General features: G+C 37.4%; 1 non-coding gene across 1 annotated transcript; it reads right to left on the reverse strand.

Annotated features, from left to right (window-relative positions):
• Window positions 1–22,250: 22,250 nt before the first annotated feature.
• On the reverse strand, window positions 22,251–22,321 carry TRNAC-GCA (transfer RNA cysteine (anticodon GCA)). Its single transcript has one exon. It is a non-coding gene; the product is annotated as a tRNA-Cys (tRNA).
• Window positions 22,322–25,453: the final 3,132 nt, after the last annotated feature.

Genomic DNA, 25,453 nt, shown 5'->3' on the forward strand with positions numbered 1-25,453 from the left:
CTCACGGGCTTTTCAGGGCCCACCACAGGATTTAAGAACCTGAGTCATATAGTTTGGCCCGGCCAAGATCACCATCCATCCGTATGCAAACACAAAGTAGGCATACACAACATTCCGTAGTCGATAACGACTACAACATTCACCAAATATAGGCCAAACAATAATTTATATATATATATACACACATACTATAACATTCCAAGGCTAACTATATGCTAGCAAGCCTATATAAAATAGTTTAAACGTTTCATCAGGAAAAATCGTTTAATACTAGGAATTAATACAAGGCCTAATAGCAACCTCGAGCCTAGACCACAAGTAATATGTATAACCTTAAGGAATATAAGACCATAAACGAGTCTACAATATCCCAAGGCATAAAATATAGTTCACAATTAGTATCATAAGTGCACAAATATGAATAAGGCTATGTAATACCATCCAGATAGTTGTAACGAGTAAAATCGTGTAAAATTGTATTACGGTGTGCATGCTAGCCCAAAACTTGAAAAGAGTAAAAAGAGCATCATGAACTCACCTGAAATCAACTGAACACCTGCAACGAGCTAGGAAATCCCTAAGTGCACACTCACAAGTAAGGGCTTGTAAATTGTACACAACGCGTCACTAAACTAGACCGTAAGAACACACTTGCCTAATCGGCCGTTCAAGCCCAACACTTTGACCCGAGGCCCAACAACTTGGCCCGAGGCCTAACCCATACCGAATTACTTTACCTCAGCCCCTAAAACCCTTCAATTAACCAAATCCACCCTACGATCATGGTCGGGGCTAACCATGATGCACAACTCACCCGTCGGTATGCAAATCGAGTCGAATACGCGCGTACTAAATCTTAAAAACCAATTGCCAAACCAATCAGCCACAAATGAACCAAATTCCCATATTAACCTTTTCATACATCATAAATATGTCACCCGAGTTGATAGGGTTGACGGTTCCTTTTTACAACACTCAAATTAACGTTTAAACGACAATTCGCGCACCGCCGACTCGATTGACTAATCACCAACCTAATCAGCCCCAAGTACCAAAATTATAATTTTTCCACAGCCCTTAAACCCCCCTAGGGCTGTACAAACTGATTTGGTTGGTCATTCAATCGATTAACGCATCAAACTCAACAATTGACAATTCTACACCCGATAAACCCTAGTTTTCGAACTAAAATCGATTGACCGACCTAAACACCTCCAATGGCCACGAAATTTTAATATGATGTACTACACATACCTAGGAGGATTTTGATGCAAGAACCTCACTCAAAACAGTCACAGAAAAGCTAGATTGGACAGCCACCCGGTTAGCCTACAACAAATCGTTTTTCGATCAATACGCGTAATTCAAAGGTCAATTAACGTGTAAGAGACATGGGGAATCATAAAACCGACCTGGAATTGAAGTTTTATGGCCTAATCACAGCTGCAAAAAAGAAAAATCGTGGGTTCTTTGGACTTGCTTCCTGCCGATCGCAAGACAAGGGGGGGCTAGGGTTTATTTTATGATATAAAATAATAATTTACACTCTAGTCCCTCCAGTATGAAGTGTGAAGCAACTTGGGTGGAAAGTTAAGTGTGAAACGTTTACGAGGGTGGCCAGGAGCTCTCGGAAGAATGCCGGGTCAAGCCCGAAGGTGTACGCAACACTACAAGGCTAAACCTTTTTTTTTATCAGAAATTTACGGACGTTACATATAAATAATCGATTATGAATAACGATTACTATAAAAATAAAATGTCTCAATTAATTGTTATAAACAAGTTTCAACAAATAATATAGTTAAAATATTTAGAGTATATTATATATAAATATAGAAAAAGTTATGTTTAGTATATAATCAAGTAAATGGGATAATATTATCGGGTAGAATAATCAGGTATATTACAAATCTCAAACCTAAAAAGTATTTCAAAACTCGTACGCGTGTTCGACCATAAGCTCTCAGTCCCGTCTAATATGTGCACTTTGGCCTCTTTTTCTATTTTTGAAAATGCTTCTATGGCATTTTTCATTATATAACTTTTCTCTTTTTCATTTGATTTTTGGACCAATTCTTGGAATACTTTTTTTTTTTTGCATTTAGACATCTTTAACCTATAAATATAACTAATAGACTAGCGCTCGTATAAAATTGGACATGGCGGGATGCCACCACTCTTAATTTATTTTCATAAAACGGAGTGGTGTGCTAATTTAATGTGCATTTAATTCTCATCACCTTAGGGTAATCAGCTTATGGTAATACTTCTATGTCTTATCAAATTTCAACTTCACTATCCTCTTTAGGATGAGATTGAGAACCCACAAAATCTAAGATTAATTAAGTTTATTAAGAATATGCAATTGGAAATCTTTCAAAACAAGTTGGGCATATCGACACATCCCAACTTTGTATGCTTTCTTTGTACATTATCTCATATTATTAGTAGTTTGAAAAAACCAATTTTCGATATTTATCATCATCTTCCATTCTAATGTAAAAATTTATATTCAAGAGACATTTTTCAAAACATTTTTTTATAAAATTATTTAAGACTCTTTGTAACCCATCCCCCCACTTATATTTTTCATTGCCTCAATGCTGGAATGGAAACACGACTCAAAAAGTTAAAAACAAAATCTAAAAATATAAAAATTGAAGGAAAAACAAACACCTAAATATAAATTATAAGAATATAAAAACAAAGTACAATGTAAAAGACATAGCTAGTAATATACGAGACTGTCAATGTGCCAGTCTATTTCCATGAATGCATTCCTTACCTACTGCTCACCAATTTTTTTTTCAACTGAGCATGACTAACTGCATAACGGATATATGTGTTAATTAACCACTTTCTATCTAAGTCTTACTAATTAAGTCATCAAGCTAATTTGCCTTAAGGCCAAACAAGAATTGAATCGAATAGGCCAAACGAATGGAATCGAATAGCCAAATGATTCGAATTGAATAGTGTAAGACTCCGAATCCCGAGAATCCTACAGTTGGTAGTCATATCCAAAATTTTACAAAAATATAAAACCAAAGCAATTCTTTTTATTTAAAACAAGTTCAGAGTAAATAAACAGCGGAATTTCATGAGTATCAAAAATTCCCAAAAAAAAAAAAAAAAACGGGAAGAAGTACCAAACAATAAGCAGTGGAAAAGGTTAAGTATTAAAATCCTAAAACCAAATATAAAGTGGAATGTTTGCTTTATTTAAAAATTCTCGTCTAGAAATGCCTTCAACTCTCCGAGTAGTTTCTAGCACGTCCAAGCAATAATCCCTAGCCTTAACCTGAAAATCAAGTAAACATACACACAAATACAGCTTGAGCTGAGTGAGTTCAAGTTTTTAATAAACGGCATATATAAATCATTCCAAGATTATAAGTATAAAACAGTATATGGAATAATAGGCAAATGGATAAATGATAAGTAAATATATGTGTAATAACCAAATAATATAATCACGGTCGAACACGCGTACAAGTCTCCCCCCACGGGATTTAAGAACCCGCCATGGGATTTAAGAATCAGAGTAGTATAGTTGACCCGCACACGGTACGACCTAAGCACATGATACGGGATTTAAGAACCCGTTTTAATGATGATTATGCCATACGAGCCTCCCCCCCCACGGAATTTAAAAACCCGAGTGGTATAGTTTGGCTCGGCCAAAATCACCATGCACACAAAGAACCCATTATAATGATGATTATGCCACACGAGCCTCCCCCCCACGGGATTTAAGAACCGGAGTAGTATAGTTTGGCTTGACCAAAATCACCATACACCATATACCCACACACCGTAGGCATACGCAACTAATTCCAAAGAACTAATTAATATTACCAATCGTAGGCCATGGAGTATCATATATATATATATATATATAAGTCAGTCCAAAATATGAACTAATATAAGCAGGTCTACACGTATTTAAATAAATACCAGGCGTAATAACAACCTTGAATCTAGACCATAAGCTATAAATATAACCTTAAGGAATTTAAGTCAAGTCTAAACTATCCTAAGGCATCATGAACTCACCTTTCACGAGGCACACAATCAACAACGAGCTAGAGAATCCCTAAGTATTCCCACAAATCAAACGCCTGCCGGATTACGAACAATAATTACTAGCAGGCCGAATCAACTCGTTTATCCTACGAGGCGTTCTAACATGGTTTGATTTATCTAAAGCCTCGACCTCACCAATTTCAATTACAACAGCCCCCGGGGCCTTGTATTAACCGAAACCACCCTTAGATAATTCCGGGGGCAAAGGATTCCCAAACTACCCCCGAGAGTTGTTAATTGGATCGAATGCGCGCGTTAACGAGATGTTAATGCGCTTAGCAATCAACTCAGACCCGTGTGGAACAAACTTAGTATAATTACAGCCAACAAGTTCACATGACACTACACGAGTTGAATGGGTCGGTAATTCGCATGAACAACGCACAAACTACCAATTAAACGCGAATTTGCGTTGTACCGACTCGTTTGAGCAACTGACAACCAATTGAGCCCCATTAACATAAAAATTAAGTTTTCACAGCCCGTAAATCATTCCGAGGCTACAAAATCTGAATTGGTTGTTAATCCCTCAAACAACGCGCTAAACGCAACAATCAACAAACTAAACAACCGAAATCGTAGTTTTCAATCTAACGACAATTGACAAATCAAACGAGCTTCAATGCTCATGATACTAAAGTATGACCTATATCACATACCTAGGAAGATGATGGAGCAAAAACCTCACTTTAAACAGCCCCGAAAAGAACAAAATTGGACAGCCACCGGTTTAGCCTAAAACGAATGAATTGATCAATAACGAGTATAAGGAGAAGATTTTAGTATGCAAAGATGTATTTTATTACATAGGAAAATCATAGGAATAAATTATGAAATTCTTACCAGAGTTGTATAAATGTATTGGGTTTCTAAAAATATTTTTGTTATATTTTTCAAATTCACACAAAAATCATAAAAATTTCTCCAACACAGAAAGGTATGTGCAGCTATTTTCGTGCGCAGCAAAAGTGTTTTATTTGTTTAAAAATTGTTACCAAACCAAATTAAACCATTCCAATTGGGTTGTAATCTTAACCCAAAATATGAAGTTCCAGAAGTAGAACCAACCAATTTGGACTTGTCAAAAAAGAGTTATGATGTCAGGAAGACAGACCATAATCCGACTCCCCGCATAAGCTTTGACACACGTTTTTATAACATCATAAATACCATTCAAATCTCGTCCAAAAATTACAAATTATACATTGATGGAAACTAGACTCAAATTCGAACATTATGGAAACAAGAATCGATCAAAAACAATAAACTTTCATCGAGTTACAAACCAAACAATAAATGTGTGCGAATATGTCAGCAACTGTTTTAATCCCTAACATGTTCAACAAAGGGTTTAATGGTGAAAAAGAGTTATATTATGATAGAACCAACCTTGAATTGGAATCGGGAGGCTGGAAAATGGTTGGAACCTGCACGAAATCAAGGGGGAGACCTCCCTAGCTGCTGCCGATCGGACTCAAGGGGAGGGATTAGGGTTTTGTGTTATAATAATCTAATTTGCACTCTAGCCCTCAAGTTTGCAAAAGGTGATAACTTGGATGAAAGGTTAAATGGTTAGGTTTATGAAAATGACAAGGAGGTCCCCGAAGGATGCTGGATCAAACCCGAAAATATACAAACTCTACAAAGCTTCAATCTCATAATGAAAATTAACGGGTGTTACATACTAAACTAGCCTTCAAAGAATAAGAGGTGATGCCTTGAGAAAAAGATGGACAATTAGACTTTTAAAATGTATTACAAGGCTCCTAAATTAGAAATATGAAACCCTGCCTTTTAAACAAACTTTTATAAACGATTGAGCCGATTACGAAATTTCCGGGCGTTACAAGTCCACGCTCATTGGATTCGTCCCCGAATCCCGTTGTAATAGAAACGAACGCGGATAGAGACGAAACCTAATCATTTAATCACACCAGAGGACGGTAGAGGAAAAACCCCTACTGTCACTCGAGTCAAACAGGAAAGAAGCTAAAAGCTCAACAAGTAAAAAGGAAACCTGGAGTGATATTGTGCTACGTCTTAGCTAAACAATTACGAACAAAAGCTTTTGAGAGGATGAGAAATAAACGGGAGAATTTAACGAATGAGAGGAACATTAACGTTATTAACACAAGTATTAGCCATATCCTATCCCTACAAAGACAGAACCCTAACACAGTCAACCACAATGTTAAGACTTATATTTTAGACCGATGCATCGAATTATTATTATTATGGGTGAAAAATAATTAATATTTTTGGTCCCAATCAAGGGTGGATGGCTTGAAGACCAAGACATGCTAGACTAGTATAAATAGATGTATTTGTTAATTTGTCTAGCATAAGTGTATTGTGTATTCTGTGAGATATAGGGTTTTATCCCTAGGAGAGAGCCGCCGCCTCCGGGATGAGCTCTCCCGGTGGTGGCTGATCTTTATTGTATGTATGAGTGCTCTGTATGACAATCTTTTGATTAATGAAATCATACTACTACGTCTATCTATTTGTGTTTCGATTGCAATTTTTCATCCTATATTGATTGTTAATCGAATCGAACTCTCCACATCCGTCCATAGATCTTTCAAGAGTGAATACATGTTGTTGATTCGATCCTAACCCTAGATCCGAGCTCCACCGTTAATTCCGACTATTCATGCTTCCGCATCGGGGCCCGGTCTTTACACACAAGTAGCATTTAGAATATGGAAGGTAAGGGTAAACTGCTAATAACGTTGATAAAGTGTTATTAATCGTTTACTTTATCCGCCCATCCTAAGCACCCCTTGCCCCTAACCATATTAGCATCCCATCTAACATGTAAGCAATTATACACATAATGAAACCCTAAGGCTTATAATGATGATTAACAAATAAAATTACCTCCTGACGTGCTGCTACTCGTGGTTGGCATTTATAGTCCTTTCTTTTACAGTTCTAGTCCAAGCATTCGAGAATGCTCGGATCCCTTGAACCTTGGCTCTGATACCAACTAGTAAAAATGAAACAAGGATTTAAGCAAAATAAAAATAAATATGCAAAACCGGGTCCAGGGGGTTCGAACCCGCGCCTGAACCGGTTCCATGGTTTTACCAGAAACGCACCAGCCATCAGGCTGGTGCTTCATTTTGTGTTTAGCTTGTTCTGCAATACCTTTAAACAGACCCTGACCTGAACCAATATTCAAGTATAAACCCTAGTTTCAAATTCAGATTAATCATTAAGTGTTAGTCACAATTGGTTTAGGGGTTTTGTTTCGGGGTTAACGATGACTTGAATGCACATTTTAATTACCTGCTATGATGACGAATCGAGGGTTAACAGCCAATTTGTCTTTACGGCCTGGCTGGAGATTAAACTCATGCTTGGCGACTTTATAAACTGTAATTGAGTTAGGGTTTGTGTTCGAGGGATTAAGGTGAATGAGTGTGCGAGTTTAATTGTAATTTGATCGAGTATATATAGTGTTTAAGAGGCGGGTTAGCCGCGGTTTTGATTTTGGTTAACTAGCTGTCGATTTTGATTCCATTACCAAGGTTAGAGAGTTGGTGTGATTGGTTTTAGTTAACAAAATATTTGGTGAGATCAATTTTTGGATTATAACCGAGAATTAAGGATCAAGCAATTGGGGGGGGGGTATACGGCGTGAGGATGGATGGGGAAGAAGAAGGTTGTTATAATTTTAAATGGTAATTGTAGTTTGGTCTTCTATTTTGGCTAAGGGTACAAAGGAGATCCATATTTAGTTAATGGTTATATTTGTATATTTTGGATAGTTAAATAATTATATAAAAATAAAATAAAGTAAAAAAGAAATAATTAAACAAATGGAATCCTTGATTGATAATTTTACCCACCTAGGAACCGGGTCAGGTAATCCTACAGTTGGTAATCATATCCAAAATTCACAAAAATTTAAAACCAAACCAATTCATCTTATTAAAATCGTTTCAGAGTACTAAACAGCGGAATAGGGAATAATCAAATTTCTCACAACCAGGAAATGTGATTTTAAACCCAAGGCAAGTCATTTATTTTAAAACCTGTTCAGAGTATAAATCAGCGGAAAATCAAAATATTTAAAACAAGTTCCCAAAACCCAGGAATTATGCCCAAAATCAAATTCCATTGTATTTAGTAAAAAAAAATTTTGAAAGAACAATGTTCATTAATAAAACTTTCCGACTAGATATGCCTTCAACCGTCCAGTAGTCTCGAGCACGTCCAAGCGGTAAGCATCCTCCTCCCAACCTGAAACTCACACTAACATACACACAAAGTCAGCTTGAGTTGAGTGAGTCCAAGTTTTAATAATTGACATATAAATAAATCATTCCGAGAGTTTTAAAATAAAATGGGATACAATAGTTAGGCCATCATCAACAATAAGTAGTCATACTTATATATATATATATATATACACACACACATCTATATAATTATATCCCTATTGATATCATCCAAGTATTAACACCAGGGTCGAGCACACATACAACCCAAACACGTATCATCTCATCCTATGGTGATCATGCCACACGAATCTCCCCCTTATGGGCTTTTCAGGGCCTGCCATAGGATTTAAGAACCTGAGTAGTATAGTTTGGCCCGGCCAAGATCACCATCCATCTGCATGCAAACACAAAGTAGGCATACGCAAATATCCTTAGTCGATAATGACAAATTAACATCGCCAATTATTGGCCATAAAGTAACGCATGCATGAACACGCATATATATATATATATATATATATATATATATATATATATCATCCCAAACATATCATCATAAAAGTAAGCCTATAGTCATAAAGTAACACCTGCATACACATTCATAAATATTATCTCATGACATACTACAATACAGGTAAGCCTACATCCTTGAGTCTAAACCATAAGTAATGTCTATAACCTTATAAAATATATAACCCTAAACGAGCCTCAAATATTCTAAGGCATAGAGTATAATTCACCCATATTCTCATGAACCCACAAACACAAGTAAGGCCATATAAAACCATCTAATTAGTTTAAACGTGTATAGTCGGATAAAATTGTAATATAGTGTGTATGCTAGCCCAAAACGTAAAAAGAGTAAAAGGGGCATCATGAACTCACCTGACACAAGGCACGAATTCACCACGAGCTAGAGGACCCCTAAGTATCCCCACAACTCAAACGCCTGTCGGTTAACGAACAATAATTACTAATGGTACCAAATCGACTCGTTTATCCTACGAGGCGTTCTAACATGGTTCAAGTTACCCAAAGCCTCGACCTCATCAAACTCAATCATAACAGCCCCCGGGGCCTTACATCTACCGACACGACCCATAGATACTTTCAGGAATAAAGAATTCCCAAATTACCCCCGGAAGCACTAGGTGATACTAACACGCGTGTTTAAGAGTTGTTTAGGTAATTAACATCCAAATCAGCCCCGTGTGGACCTAATATGATAAATTCACAGTCAACAAGTCCACACGACGCTACACGAGTCAAATGGGTCTGTAACTCGCAAGTACAACGCACCAACTATTCAATAAACACGAATGCGCGTTGTACCGACCCGTTCGAGTAACCGACTACCAATTCAGCCCCGATACTTATAAAAATAATTTTCCAACAGCCCGTACATTAAACCTAAGCTATCCGAATTAAATTGGTCATCACTTACATCATCCCTCGCGTTAAACGCAACAAATCACCATTCTAGACAACCGAAAACTAGTTTTCAATCTACAATTAGTTGAGCAATCAAACGAACACCAAAGGACATGATTTTAAAGTATGTTATAATGGACATACCTAGGAAGATTTTGGAGCAAAAACCTTAGTCAAAATAGCCCCGGAACTACTCAATTGGACAGCCACCCGACAAGCCTAAAAACAACCGTTTTTCGGCGAATAAACGCGCCATATGGATGAAATAAGGTGAAAAAGAGTTGAAACAATATAGCACCGACCTGGAACGAGTCTCTGGAGGCTGGAGAAGGGCTGGCTTGCATGAAAACGAGAAGGGGGGGCTGCTTGCGCCGATCGGAGGTTAGGGTATGGTAGGGTTTAATTTTTTTTAAACATAATATAATAACAATAATACATTCTAGTCCCTCTACTTTACTGATGGTTGAACTTGTGCGAGAGGTTAAGTATGATAGGTTTACGAGGGTGACTAGGAGCACCCCGGAGAGTGCCGGGTCAAACCCGAAAGATATACACGACGCTACAAGGCTAACTATTTTAATGGAAATTAACGGACGTTACAGTAAAGATTACAAAACAAGAACGGAAAACCCAAAATGTTACAACATTCCTTACTTTGGGAAATTTCGTCCCAAAATTAGAGATTAAGCCGTAACGAACAGGTGCGGGTACTTGGCTTCCATTTGGTCTTCTTGTTCCCAAGTGAACTCTGGACCATGCTTGAATTCCCAACGAACTTTGATAAGCGGAATACAGCTACGCTTTGTTTGTTCCACACGATCCATGATTTCAACGGGTTTCTTGATTGCGCGCATAGAGTCATCAATTTGTACTTTGTCGAGGGGCATGTGGAGATTCCTCTCGGCTAAGAACTTCTTGAGATTGGAAACGTGAAAAGTTAGATGAACATTGGAGAGCTCTTCCTGGATTTCAAATGGTCCAACAAAACAAGGAGATAAATTGTTACTTTTACCAAAATGAACTACTCGCTTCCAAGGAGATACTTTGAGGAGAACTCGGTCACCAACATTGAACTCGAGGGGCTTATGGCGCCTGTCGGTGTAGCTCTTTTGACGGCTATGAGCGGCAATAAGATTTTGACGAATAAGAGCAATCCGGTCGGATGTTTCTTGAACAAGCTCGGGACCGGTGATTTGCGATTCACCAATCTCGTTCCAACAAATCGAGGAACGACATTTTCGACTATAGAGAGCTTCAAAGGGTACCATGGCAATACTAGTGTGGAAACTATTATTGTAGGAAAACTCTACAAGTGGTAAGTGAGTATCCCAATTTCCACAAAAATCTAGCACACAAGAGCGGAGCATGTCTTCTAGCGTTTGAATCGTTCGCTCGGATTGACCATCGGTTTGCGGGTGATATGCGGTGCCTAGATCAATACGTGTACCCAAGGCGGTTTGCAACGAATTCCAAAAGTGAGAGGTAAACCGACCATCACGATCGGAGATAATGGTCAACGGTGTTCCATGGTGACAAATGATGTTCTTGACATAGAGTTGAGCTAGTTGACTCACGGAGAACTTTTCTCGAATGGGTATGAAGTGAGATAACTTGGTCAACCGATCAATAATTACCCAAATACTATCATTGCGGCTTTAAGTAGTGGGGAGTTTGGTGACAAAATCCATAGCTATATCCTCCCATTTCCAAACGAGGATCGGTGGTTGCTCGAGCAAGCCAAACGGCTTTTAATGCGTGGCTTTTACCTTAGAAGAAGTGAGGCATTTAGATACATATACCATGATATCTTTCTTCATTCCCGGCCACCAAAACATGGGACGAAGATCGGCATACATTTTATCCGCGCCAGGATGAATCGAGTATCGTGACTTATGAGCTTCATCAAGGATGAACGTGCGAATACCGTCACGATTAGGAACCTATAAACGTTTCAAATAATAAAGAAAATCGTTGCATTTGGTTTCAAGTTGGAGTTCGGCGCCACATGACATCTCGTCGTATAAACTTCCTTCAGTGACGGAGACTTGTTGAGCGTCGAAGATGCGATATTGAAGGTCGGATTACATGGTGACACAGTTGAACAAGACGAATTTAATGTGACTCTTACGACTAAGAGCATCGGCTATGATATTTGCTTTCCCGGGGTGGTAGAGAATCTTGCAATCGTAATCGCTTAACAATTCGGCCCATCGTCTTTGTCTCATGTTGAGATCCTTTTGGTCGAATATGTGTTGCAAACTTTTATGATCGGTGAAGACCACACATTTGGTGCCATAAAGATAGTGTCTCCAAATTTTAAAGACAAACACGACCGCACCAAGTTCGAGATTGTGCGTCGTGTAATTTTTCTCGTGAACCTTGAGTTGATGCGAAGCGTAAGCAATGACCTTGTCTCGTTGCATAAGAACACAACTGAGACCTTCGCTAGAAGCATCGCAAAACACAACAAAATCATCGTTACCCTCGGGAAGAGCAAGGATAGGAGCATTGCAAACGCTTTTTCTTGTTCGGGACCTCATTCATAAACCTTCCCTTTGTGGGTTAGTGCGGTAAGGGGTGAAGCAATCTTCGAAAAGTTGCGGATGAAGCGACGGTAATATCCCGCTAAACCAAGAAATGAGCAAACCTCCATTGGAGAGAACGGGGTTTTCCAATTTTTAACAACCTCGATTTTATCGGGGTCAACGTGAATTTCCTTGTCGTTGACGATGTGGCCCAAGAATTGAACTTGCTTTAGCCAAAATTTTCCTTTGGAGAATTTAGCATAAAGTTGTTCTTTTTGCAATAAATCAAGAATGGCGCCCAAATGATCTTTGTGTTCGTCCTCGGATTTAGAATATATCAAGATGTCGTCGATGAAACAATCACTAACTTGTCGAGGTAGGGTTTACAAACACGATTCATAAGGTCCATGAAAACAGCGGGAGCATTAGTCAACCCAAAAGGCATAACTCGGAATTCGAAGTGCCCATAACGAGTACGGAAAGCGGTCTTGGGTATGTCATCCTCGCGAACACGAAGTTGGTGATAACCCGAACGGAGATCAATCTTGGAGACACAAGCGGATCCTTGAAGTTGATCGAATAGATCATCGATGTGCGGAAGGGGATAACGGTTCTTGATGGTAAGCTTATTGAGCTCTCGGTAATCGATACACATACGAAGAGTACCGTTCTTCTTCTTGACAAACAAAACGGCTGCGCCCCATGGAGACGAACTCGGGCGAATGAAACCCTTGTCCGTGAGTTGTTGGATTTGATTAGAGAGTTCTTGCATCTCGGAGAGTGCAAGGCGATACGGTGCTTTGGCTACGGGGTTTGCGCTGGGTACTAGATCAATACGGAACTCTACTTGACGTATGGAAGGGAGTCCAGAAATGTCTTCGGGAAAGACTTCGGGGAAGTCGTGAACAATCGGAATATCGAAAAGTTACTTTCCTTCGTGGGTCTTTGTGGTGACATGGGCTAAGAAGGCGACATACTTCTTGCGCAAATAACGTTGGGCTTCAAGGCACAGGCACGACATGAGGTTTAGCTTTGAGAATGGTCTTTCTCCAGCGACCTTTAGAATTACGCCACCTTCGATAGGGATACGATAATCTTCTCGAAACATAGAATTTCGGCACGGTGAAGAGAGAGCCAATCCATACCAATGATGACGTCGAAGCTACCCATTTGTATCAGAATAAGATCAATCGAGAATTTTTGCCTATTAAGGGTGAGCGTGCAATTACGGACGACGGAGTCAATAACAATTGAACTACCATTAGTTATCTCTACCGTGAAGGGTTTAGACAATTTACTACGGGGCACATCAAGTATGTACTCAAAATCAAAGGAAATGAAACTCCTATCGGCTCCCGAATCAAATAATATCGATGCATGATTCTTGTTAACTAGAAACGTACCGTTCACCACATCGTTCGAGTTTCGGGCTTGGTGAGCATTGATGGTGAAAGCTCGCCCTTGGGTTCCTTGAGGTGCATGGGTTTGAGATGTTGAAGCTTGAGGGGTTGGAGCTTGGTAGGCTTGCATGAGCATGGGTTGAGCTTGGGGATTTGAAGGAGGCATGAGTTGGGGTAACTGAAGTGGGTAAGTTTGAACTTGGTAGGCTTGGGAGGTGTAGTAGGGTTGTGGGGCAACATAGGCTTGATGGGCTTGAGCGAGTCGATAACACGCGTTGCGGAGGTGGTTTGGATCACAGCAATTATAGCAAGCCCTAACGGTGTTAGTGTTTGGAGCACGAGGTATGGCTCGGTTGGGTTGGTTTGACTGTGCGAACCGCGGTGGAGCGGCTTGCACACGGGGTGCTTCTAGGCAGTATTGGGTGAGGTGGCTGAATCGGTGGCAATTGGTGCACACTCGGCAAGTGGATTGGGCCGGATGGTGACGTTGGCAAGTGTTGCAATATGGGTGTGGGCCGGTGTATGGTTTGTTGGTTGGAGGGGCTTGTTGGGCTTGCGGTTGGACTATAACAAAAGTTTGTGAATTGGGCTTTCGTTTGCTATTGCGGTAATGAGAGGAGTTGTGGTTGTGGTTGTGTTTGGAGGATTCGGGCTTTGAGGATTCGTACTTTGAGGATGTGGGCTTGGACTCTTTAGCGGTCTCGGATGCGGGCTTATCATTGGGCTTCTTGGAACTTTTCCGCGTCAAGGTCCCGACCTTAACGTGGTTTTCAGTGAGGGTACCGGCTAGGGTGATGGCATCATGCAGTTCTTTCGGGTCATGACTAAGGACGGAATCTTGGATTTGCATCGGCAAACCCGTGATGTACTTATCAATGGGACGCTCCAAAGGAGTAACCATATGCAGGATAAGGACGCTCAATTCATGGAACTGATTATTGTAAGCGGTATTATCACTTCCCTCTTGCTTCAAAATCCGGAATTCTTCTTCCAACTTCCGGAGTTCATATTTCAGGCAGAATTGGTCTAACATGAGTTTCTTGAGGTCATTCTATGGCAAGGCCATGACAACCTCAGCCCCAAGGTCTTTCTTCTTGCTATTCCACCAAGTAAGGGCATTCGATGTGAAAACACTTGATGCATACATGGTCTTCTTGTCATCCGGACATGCACATTGGAGGAACACGCTCTCCATGTGCTTGAACCATTGAAGAAGGGTTGTAGCACCCTCAGTCCCAAAGTAATCGATCGGGTTAGCGTTGGTGAATTGCTTGATAGTGAAAACATTTGGGTTTGCGGGAACATTAGCGGAATTCACGGCTTGGAGTTGAGAGATGACCATAGGGAGGGCTTCTGTGATTCCATTTGTAATGCGAGATGACATGCGACGGCTAGATTTACCGGTGCGGCGGGTACGGTTGATGAGGCGGGAAGACATACTACAAGGATCAAATGTGTAAAACTTATGAGACTTGGGTAAATGTTGTAAATGTATGAGTTTGTATAAGTTGATACTTGTGAATTCTATTTAATAATTTGAGGTTGAGTTTGTGGTTGAGGTCGAGAATGAAGTCATTTATGAGACGTGATTTTTTAAGTATTGATGTAATTAGAAATAATAAATAAAATAAATACATAAATATATAAATAAATAAATAGTCATAACATAACTTAAAATTGAACCACCATGGTTCCTTCCAACAAAATGAAAATATCGAAAACCAAATCAAAGTTGTTGAAATATTCATGTATTAACTTCAAAAAATCGATGAAAATTGAGTTTTGAGGGGTGTTGAGATAGATGGTTGAAGTACGTCGGGAACCACCCCGTATTTGTGTACTTCACCCAACTATTCAACTAAAACACAATACGGAAAACCGAGTTTAGCCACGTATCAGCGTGAATTCGGTTTATAAATTAAGGATGTGATCGTCACATGACCACGGTTGATACAATGAGGGTAGTAGATTCGTGAACGTTTAGTGTGATATGCTTTGGCCTAACAAGTTTCACACTCACACCTCACCCTCCAGGATGACAACCAGGTCTCACGGTTGATTGTGATGTATGCGCATTGCACTTCCTTTCGCTCGCAAGCCTTGCTGTCAAGGGATCGGCGTACACGTGTGTCTCCCTTACAGTTATTACGTATCCGTTACACGAATCATCCTCAAGGAGACGGGAGGTAAAAGGTGGGAATTCTTAAGGAATTTTCCGATTTAAATTAGTAATACCAAAAATAAGTCGTCTATATGATATTTGGTCTGGGGTGTTGCAGTTTTGATAACTCGTAAGCCTAAATTGTATACTCGCTTATAGATTTTTTTAGGTGTATGGGCCAGAGGCAACAATGATCAGAATATGCAGGCAAGCGAAACCTCATCATTCGTAGTAAGAGTAAAACTATCATTTTAGTGGGTGAGTCACAATCAATGTTTTAGTAAACATGTCAATTTTGCCGTCTTTTGTTATGAAACATATCATTTCAAGTAAACATGTTAAAATTATCGTTTTTAGTGAACGAGCCAAAATTATGGGTCAAAATAATCATATTAGGAAACGGGTCAAAATTATTCTTTTCACTGAATGGGTCAAAATTCCCCTTTTCAGTTGAATATGATGTCATTCAACCCATTTGCTTACTTCATGAGTCCATTTTGGTCCTATTTTTATCTTAAATGGGTATATCTTTTTGCTATCTCATTATGACGTTTAATTGAATATTACCAATTCAAGTTGGTTCCGAAAAAGGTTCATTTACAAAGGTACCGACCTGCTTTGGGTCCTGAACATGTTAGTTTAAAAAGGTATTGTTTTGGTTCGGGTCAATATGGACCATATAAATTTGGGTCTGATAAAAACCGCCATTTAAAATGGGGCCATTTTAAAAAGGTATCGATCTGGTTCAGGTCACAATATGTTATTTTAAAAAGGTATTGATTTCGTTCTGGTCAAAACGGGCCATTTTAAAAATGTATCCGTAGCAACTTGTTGATTACAGGTAACTGAAATTTGTATGATGTGTAGATATGGAGATGATGAGTCGACTGATAATGCTGCAAGATTTTATAAACGGCTAGCGAGGTAAATTATAAATGTTGTTTGCATTGTAAATTATAAAGGTATCATTTTGGTTCTGATGAAAACGGTTCATTTATAATATATCATTTAAAAAAGCATCGATTTGGTTCGGGTCAAAATAGGCCGTCTTAAAAGGTATCGATTTGGTTCGGGTCAAAACAGACCATTTGTTTTAAAAAGGTGTCAATTTGGTTTGGATCAAAATGGACCATTTTATCATGGCGTCACTTTTGTTCGGTCATTTTATAAGGTGGCAATTTGGTTCCGAAAAAAGGTTCACTTAAAAAGGTATCGATCTGCTTTGGGTTTGAACATATTAGTTTAAAAAGGTATTGTTTTGGTTCGGGTCAAAACGGACCATTTTAAAAAGGCATCAATTTGGTTCCGATAAAAACCGTCCATTTAAAATGGGGCCGTTTTAAAAAAAATTGATCTGGTTCGGGTCACAACATGTTATTTTAAAAAGGCATTGATTTCATTCAGGTCTAAACGGGCCATTTTAAAAAGGTATCGGTAGCAACTTGTTGATTACAGGTAACTGAAATTCGTATGATGTTTAGACATGGAGATGATGAGCCGACTAATAATGCTGCTAGATTTTATAAATGGTCTAGCGAGGTAAAATATAAATGTTGTTTGCATTGTAGATTGAAGTTATGTAGGTAAAAACTTAACTATCGTGTCGTTGGTCTTGGCATCAATGCATTCTTCATCAATTTGGATGGAGTTTGTTCCATCATACACAATTTTTCCGCTTAATATTTTGATTAAGTTTGTTATAGTTAATCGGTTATTGACACTGTTCGGTTTGGTTACGGTTCGGTTAACTATACCTGATTTTTCTGCTTAATCCATGTTTGCTGGCAAGCATTAAAATTTGTATAAGAGAACCATGATGAGGCATGCCCGACTGTGGAAAGACCCGTGAAGCCCGACCCGAAGGGCAACAAAGAATATTTTGCAGCCATATAATTAGATACTGGCTTTTTGTTTTTCAATATTTATTATCTTTTTAAAAATCTTATATTTTTTCAACAAAACTTAAATAATTTGTCAATACATTTTGATTGATTGGACTTTAAATTGTAGTCGTGAATTTGTTGTGCATTCACTGTTCCGCGTAGATTTTGGCCATGGTGTGCTTGGTGATGGCATTGACTTCTGGTAATGGTTTCAAAAAAGTCTACGACCAACGCATATGGATTTATCATTAAATATAGGTACATGTTTGTTACCGGTTGTGCTTTGTTTTTGTGTTTTATTAATTATACTATATTTGCTATCGATTTTTTTTCTAGATATGTTCGCTAGGGCTTTCTACAAACCAAGGTCTCTGATTATTGGAGAGTTTCTTAACAAAGATGTAACCAGACCACTTACAGACCAAGCATGAATAAAGGTGCTTGCTATATTGAGTTGTTTACTAACTATATGCATGAAAAAGTTCATAGTTGACTTTATGGTACTTAAAAGTTTTTAGGTGAAAACTGAAAAGAGCCCTTAAAGGTGTTAGGGTGGAAGTCCGCCGCCAAAATTACATGAGGCGTTACATGGTTCAAGGACTGGCGGTTCAGCCAATTAGCTAACTAACGTGAGTTGGAATAATAATTCTTGTTGGTTTTTGGTTTTACTCTTTGATATTAAGTTTTAAGTTAAATTAGACACAAAATAATTATTTAATTGTAAAAGTTCAATTAGGCATATAAGTAATAAATGGTTTTTAATCTTGTGTGCTTCGTGATGTTTTTTTTCTTTTATCTTTCTTTTTTTTTCTTTTTTTCGCAGCTTTAGGTGTTTTGGAATGGATAAGTGTTTGTTGGTGGTTGACCGAATTGCAAGTACTTGTATACCTGCTTCAGACACTTACAATCTGGTCAACCACCTAAAAAACAGTTGTATTTCTTCTAAACCACCTAAAGATGCAATGTAAGGCCCCGATCCCGGAACCCTACTTTAGCGTTGGATTTATTCATAAACATAGTTCTAAAATGAGAGTTCATTAAAACTTTTCGCGGAATCATTAAAACTATATGCATTACATTACACATCATCGAATATTGTCTTAACAAAAGTGCACTTGTCTTAAAACATATCATATTAATTCGTGACATTCCTTTCCAAGATGCCAGTCTTCCAGTCCCTGCCACGTGCCATCCTCAAGCCAGCTCCTTCAATCTGTTTACCTGCGTGCATACTAAAAGTCAGCTACGCTGAGTGAGTTCTAGTTAAGCAGGTAACATACATCTCATTCTCATTCTTACAAATTTATATTTATATATATATATATATATCCGAAGACACATATTACATTCGCTCTTACGTTCTTACTTCCATACATTCATACTTCTTCTTACTTTAGTTATTTCATACGTATATATCGTTCTACCTTTTAAAGTGCCTTTCGCCCTATAACCTTCACAGATATTATTAGGGTATGCAACCCTTTCGTTATTCGCATATATTATTAGGGTGTGCAACCCTTTCATATATTATTAGGGTGTGCAACCCTTTTATTCTTCGCATATATTATTAGGGTCTGCAACCCTTCCATTCTTCGCATATATTGTTAGGGTATGCAACCCCTTCATTATTCGCATATATTATTAGGGTATGCAACCCTTTATATATTAAACTATACATATAATATATACCATTCATACATTATACACCTCATACTTACCATCCTTTCATTAGTTGTATCTATTCTCATATACCTCTTTACACATACGTTTAACTCTTTTTATACTAATTAGGTATATTTATAAACATTCATGCAGTGTACACTTACCAGTTAAGGTAACTGTATTAACTAATCACATTGAGTATGCACACAGCCCCAAAACATAACGCAGAAATGGGGCTAGAACTCACTTGGGTCTTGTTTCTCTCTGAGTTAAGTGTAATGCCCTTCCTTAGCTGCGCACGGCTAACTGTATAACAAGGCACGGGTATCAATTATCTATCACATCTACTTCTCACATCTAGGTGAATGAGACCCTTAACTAACGGGGGTCCGGGGGCAGTGCCCCTGGTAGCGGGGTCTAGGGGCGGCAGCCCCTAGCAGGGTCCAAGGGGCAGAGCCCCTGGCTGGGGTTATTTTCATTAACAGTCCTTTAACAAAAACCATCAGAAGGTCACATTTTAATAACAACTTAAACAATTTCGCATGGGAGGAATCTCACATAGAATTTCGCTTTGCATAACCTGTTTCGCTTCTCACGGCTGAGCGAAGTGAAATACCTATTTCGCTTCTCATGGCTGAGAGAAGCGAAATGACTGTTTCGCTTCTCATGGCTGAGCGAAGCGAAATGCCTGTTTCGCTTCTCATGGCTGAGCGAAGCGAAATGCCTGTTTCGCTTCTCATGGCTGAGCGAAGCGAAATACCTGTTTCGCTTCTCATGGCTGAGCGAAGCGAAATGCCTGTTTCGCTTCTCATGGCTGAGCGAAACGAAATGCCTTCCTTTCTTCGTTTTTACCATTTTAAAGCCATTTTACTTCGTGGCTCTTCCTCAGGACCTGATTTTTACTCTTTCTCAACTTTCGACACATTCTGACTCCATGCACCTGATCCTGAACCCATTTATCTCATAGTCCAAACGCCACCTTTTTACCTTAAAGTGCACCCAAGAGGTTATAACTTACCAAGTATATATTTTTCTTACATTTCACAACCCGATCTACCATTATATCTGTTTGCATGCTGATTCTAACCATAAAACTTAACCATTTAAACCAAAACCTACCTTTTGCTTTGGGTTCGAGTTCAGATCCGGACAATACGAGGATCTGGACGTGTTCTTGTTGTTTGAAGACACTTGATCACCAAGATCTTCCTTACTTTAGCCCATATTCGGATTTGGGTCTTGAGAGAGTATGTGTGTGTTCTAGGGAGTGTGTGTGTTTTGGGAAGAAATGGTGAAGGGATGGGGGGGGGATGGCCTTATATAGAGGGCTATGGACCCCACCACCCATTTCCTTCACCAATCCCAATCCTTATCCAATATAAACACGCACACAATTAAACGAGCGACACACACGAAACAATAATTTTCTTTTATTTAGTAATCTCGTAATACGGATGTTACATGCAATCAGTTCGTTAGTGATTGATCAACTTTATATAGCCTACTTATACTTTGTGATCGTGTGTGTTTTGTTATATATTTGACTAATCTTTTTTCTTTATTTACTTTGTTAGTTTTCCTGATGAAATTGGAGATATTATCTCTGTCGTTAAGTTCTTTCGTAAAGGATGCAACATTAATCTTCGTTATGCCCCTACAATTCAACAAGGCACATATACAAATCCAACTTATTTGGTTAAGGTATAACCCTTGGCCTAAGAAGTTGACTGCTGTAAAAGTCAACAAGTTTCGAGTTCCTATTAGTCAAATGTGAAAAACCCTTGTGGTGTAATCTTATACTTTTTATAAAGTGTTGTGAACTTGGATTGCATATGCATTATGCACCTGCAATGCTTATCCTCGTTAGAAATGATATTGGTCAAAGTGAAAGTCAACTGAATATATTTGCATGTGAGCCGAAAACTATAAGGGTTGACATTTATTGTTACTAAATATCTATCGAATGCAATGCTCAGGTGTGTAATTTTGTTTAGTTTATTTGTTAGGATATTTTTGTATAAATTACTTTTTCTTTTTGTAACGTAAACTATATCGATTATAAATTTTGTTATAGTGAATGTGGTACCATAACAAACTGAACCCATACCGACTGAATTCTTATTGCTTCCCCGCCGCAACACGCGGGCACACCTACTAGTAATAGAATGAATGGTCCAGAGTCAAAAAGGGATTCTGGCCGAACACTATTGATGAACCAATCAAAAAAATCCATTTCAAAAATTTCTATATGATTTATAATCGGGAAAGACTAAACACAAGTAAAATAAAAAATCAAACAACAAAAGAATGTTGCTAATGGAACATCTAGTAATAAAGTAAGAGGGCACGTTCCATTTTTTCTTTCCCTTCAAAGTAAAAATAAATCAATTACTGTCTATTACAAACTTTTTCCTATTTGATCTAATCCGTTCCCTTTCCTGGGAGATAGTATATTATACTTTTTACGAGGGGTTAAAAAAAGAATCATTTTTTTCACGTTTCTTTTTCTATAATTATCCCTAATAGTGATTGAATGCCTGAACACCCAGAGATTCTCGCGAGTCTATATATGTATATTACAGTATAGAAAGAGAAAGAACTTCACCCAACAAGTAGTTAAATTATCTCCAATCAAGACCCAATAAGTAGACATTACATTAAGGAATCGGGAAGTCTTGCTTCGACCATTAAAATAAAATCTTTCATTTCATTTTGGATTCAAGGATTTCCGATTCCAATCTTTAAAAATCCCCAGAACGGATGTTTAGAATCAACCAAGTATTAAAAGTCTCCTTATTCTGTTCTGGCGAGGTAAAATTAGGTTGAGTTATATCAGTAGAACATAATAAGAGATTCCGATTCGTTTGCTGATGAGGCGGCACCCGGATTTGAACCGGGGAAAAAGGATTTGCAGTCCCCCGCCTTACCACTCGGCCATGCCGCCAAAACGATACACAATATTAGAAATTTTTACCCTTTTTGTTGGATTACTCACTTTTATTTTATTGTACTTGCATCCCCTTTTGAATCCTTTTTCTAACTAAACTTATCAAAATTAAAAAAAAAAACCCCTTTTCCCATTTTGATTGGTATCTCAAAACACACAATGCCAAAAAGCTTCCCCTCACTTTTCTATTGAAAAATAAAATGTATGTTTTCACTCAAATAACCAAAATTTATGACAAAGGAGATATTCGTTGACTAAGAATTCGTCAATGATTCTTGGATTTGAATCTAAAATTTGGGTTTCCAAATGACATAAGAAAATACAAATTGATACATACTTTATTTATCCTTTTCTTGATTTATTCTTTTGAATAAAAAATCCTTCTCAATTTCCATTATAACAAAAATGATAAGTATATGTAAACCCCAGAACGGAAATTGTTACACGGGTACTAAATTGGCTATTTAGAGTATGTTGCCTATAAATAAAAAAATGAAGGGAATTTTTTGTAACAAAAAAAGGCCCGGCTGGGTATTGACCGGGCCAGGCCAAAAAGGCACTTCGAATAAAATAAAAGCAAGAAGGTCTTCTTTTTTTATCTTTCTATTTTGATCTTTCTAGCATCTAAATGGAATTTCTAATTTTATAATAACAATAAAGAATGTGAAAGAAATACTTAATTTAATCCTTACTTGATGTGTAATGTAACATAGTAATTATCTTTTTCAATTGGGAGTGACGACTGAGTGGACGAAAGCGGCGGATTGCTAATCCATTGTACGAGTTATTCGTACCGAGTTCGAATCCCTCTCTTTTCGTTGATGACTTTCTATTTTTTTTCTAGTTAAGTGTGTGGAATAGCTAAAAAAAAAAATAAAAATATGAAGAAAATTGCAAAATAAAGCAAGAAAAACAATTTATTATTCACGTCCTGAATCATTGGATAGGAATCCAAAGATGAAGAGAGAAACAAAGAATATTACTACTGTGTAAACGAAAAGTTTGAGAGTAAGCATTACACAACCTCCAAGATCATTTTTTGAAAAAGAAAAATGAGAGAAAAGAAAAGATAATAGATTCTCCATTTTTATATCACATATCTTATTTTGACACCAAGAAATGAATTCTAAAATAGAAAATAATGTTCAGAAATTCAAATAAAGTTGTGAAGTTGAAGTTTTTAAAAAGAGTCTTTGATTACCATAAATCACTTTCATACCTCCAATTAGATTTTGTAAGCGACCCTAAGCTAATAAGGTATTTCACCGGAAAGGAAAAAGGATTAAAATTGGGAAATGGGGCGAGTCGGATTTCTCATGGCTATTCTATCATTTCAATGTTTGAATTGAAGGTTCATACTGTCAGACTTATTTGATCTTATCAAATGTTATCATTTTTCTTGAATAAATCATGAATTCTATAAGATATTATTAGAGATCTTATTGAAAACTTACAGCAGCTTGCCAAACAAAGGCTAAAAGAAAAAAAGAACAGGGGTATGACTAGCATAACATCTACAATTGGATTCAAAAAAGCATAGGCTTCGGACAATTTGGCAAAGAAAAGACTACTCGGATAAACGGCAGAATTAAGACAGATCAAACTAAAGATATTAAGCATAATAGACATTTTTTTCGTCGACATAATTGCATTTTGATTGAGTTATTGATATAAGGAAAAATGAAGAAAGTAAGGTAGACAAAAAAATTCTTCTTTTTCCACTCAATCAAAAATCCTCCAATTCTCGAAGGAGACTAGTAGAAATCATACTTGCATACAATATCTTAATTGAATTATATGTAATGATCAATAAATTAAGTTGAATTCTAGATATACACATGCCAAAATCCTAGCAACGAATCTATAATATCTATAATCAATTCTATAAAGAAGAAAGATTTTCTATAGATAGTTGGATTGGAATTGACGAACACTTAATACCAATATTATTCTTTATTGGTATTAGTGTCCAATAAAAATAGAAATGGGGCGTAGTCAAGCGGTAAGGGAACGGGTTTTGGTCTTGCTTTTCGGAGGTTCGAATCCTTCCATCCCAGAGCATATCCCACGCACCCGAATACTTCTTTTTTGTTCAACAAGCTTCTGTTTCACGGTCTAATATGGGATAGAATAATATTCCTCTTTCTTTTTTTTGAATGATTCTTTTTGGAATCATATATGAATTTTTCACAAACTGAACTAAATCGAGTTCAAATGACATGCAAAAGTAACTAAACCCTTTTGATAAAGATAAGATGAGATGTAGAAAGATTACTAAAACTCAGGTTCAAATATGAAAATATATATAAAAGAGGGAGTGCTTAGCCGTGTATTGTTATCAGGTATGTATTGTTATCCTATTTCAGTGCCAAAAAGTCTTTCTATTTTTATGAAAAAAGGTTTTCATACTTACTTAAAAAAATGAAATTTAAATATTTAACAATTATATTTATTTTCATTGTTCGGTCTATTTAGATTATTTGCTTTACATTATTGAGAATTCCATTCAAAAAGAAGATCTTTATTATGATAATCAAATTGAGTCTTTACTGTAAAAGTTGGCTCAAATAATGATATAGAAGTAAGAAACTTTTTCAAGTATAAAGATTTGTAATGATTCTTTATGGGTTGAATCTTTGGGAAGTTTTGGGAAGTTGGAAATAGTAAGTCTATTTTATTGAGTCACTTGAAGAGGTAGAGTAAAATATAATTTATTTATTTTGAATTTCTTTATTCGTGTGATTTTTGTTAGTTATGCTATTTCTCTATTTAGATTTTTGGATATTTATGTTAGACATTTTTTGAGATAGAGATTTATATCAAAATGTTCATGTCATACAAAAAAGCCGGGGTCTTGTTAATATATTTATTCATAAAAATATTGATTATCTATGTAGCTATAGCTAAGAAAAAAGAGAAAAAACTATGTCTCTGTACCGACTGAACCAATGACTATTCATGATTCCATAATTGAATCAATTCCATATCGGTTCGAAATTAGAGGAATGCTATGGTAAACTTCATTTAAAACAATGTGGTAGAAAGCAACGTGTGACTTGAAGGACACGATCCGTTGTTGATTCTTATTATTACATCCACCATTTTATATAGGAATGAATGTGCTCTTGG

The sequence above is a fragment of the Bidens hawaiensis genome, unplaced genomic scaffold (genome assembly GCF_021521415.1).
Source record: "Bidens hawaiensis isolate Kalapana, Puna unplaced genomic scaffold, B.hawaiensis_p1.1 tig00036773_1, whole genome shotgun sequence".
Lineage (NCBI taxonomy): Eukaryota > Viridiplantae > Streptophyta > Magnoliopsida > Asterales > Asteraceae > Bidens > Bidens hawaiensis.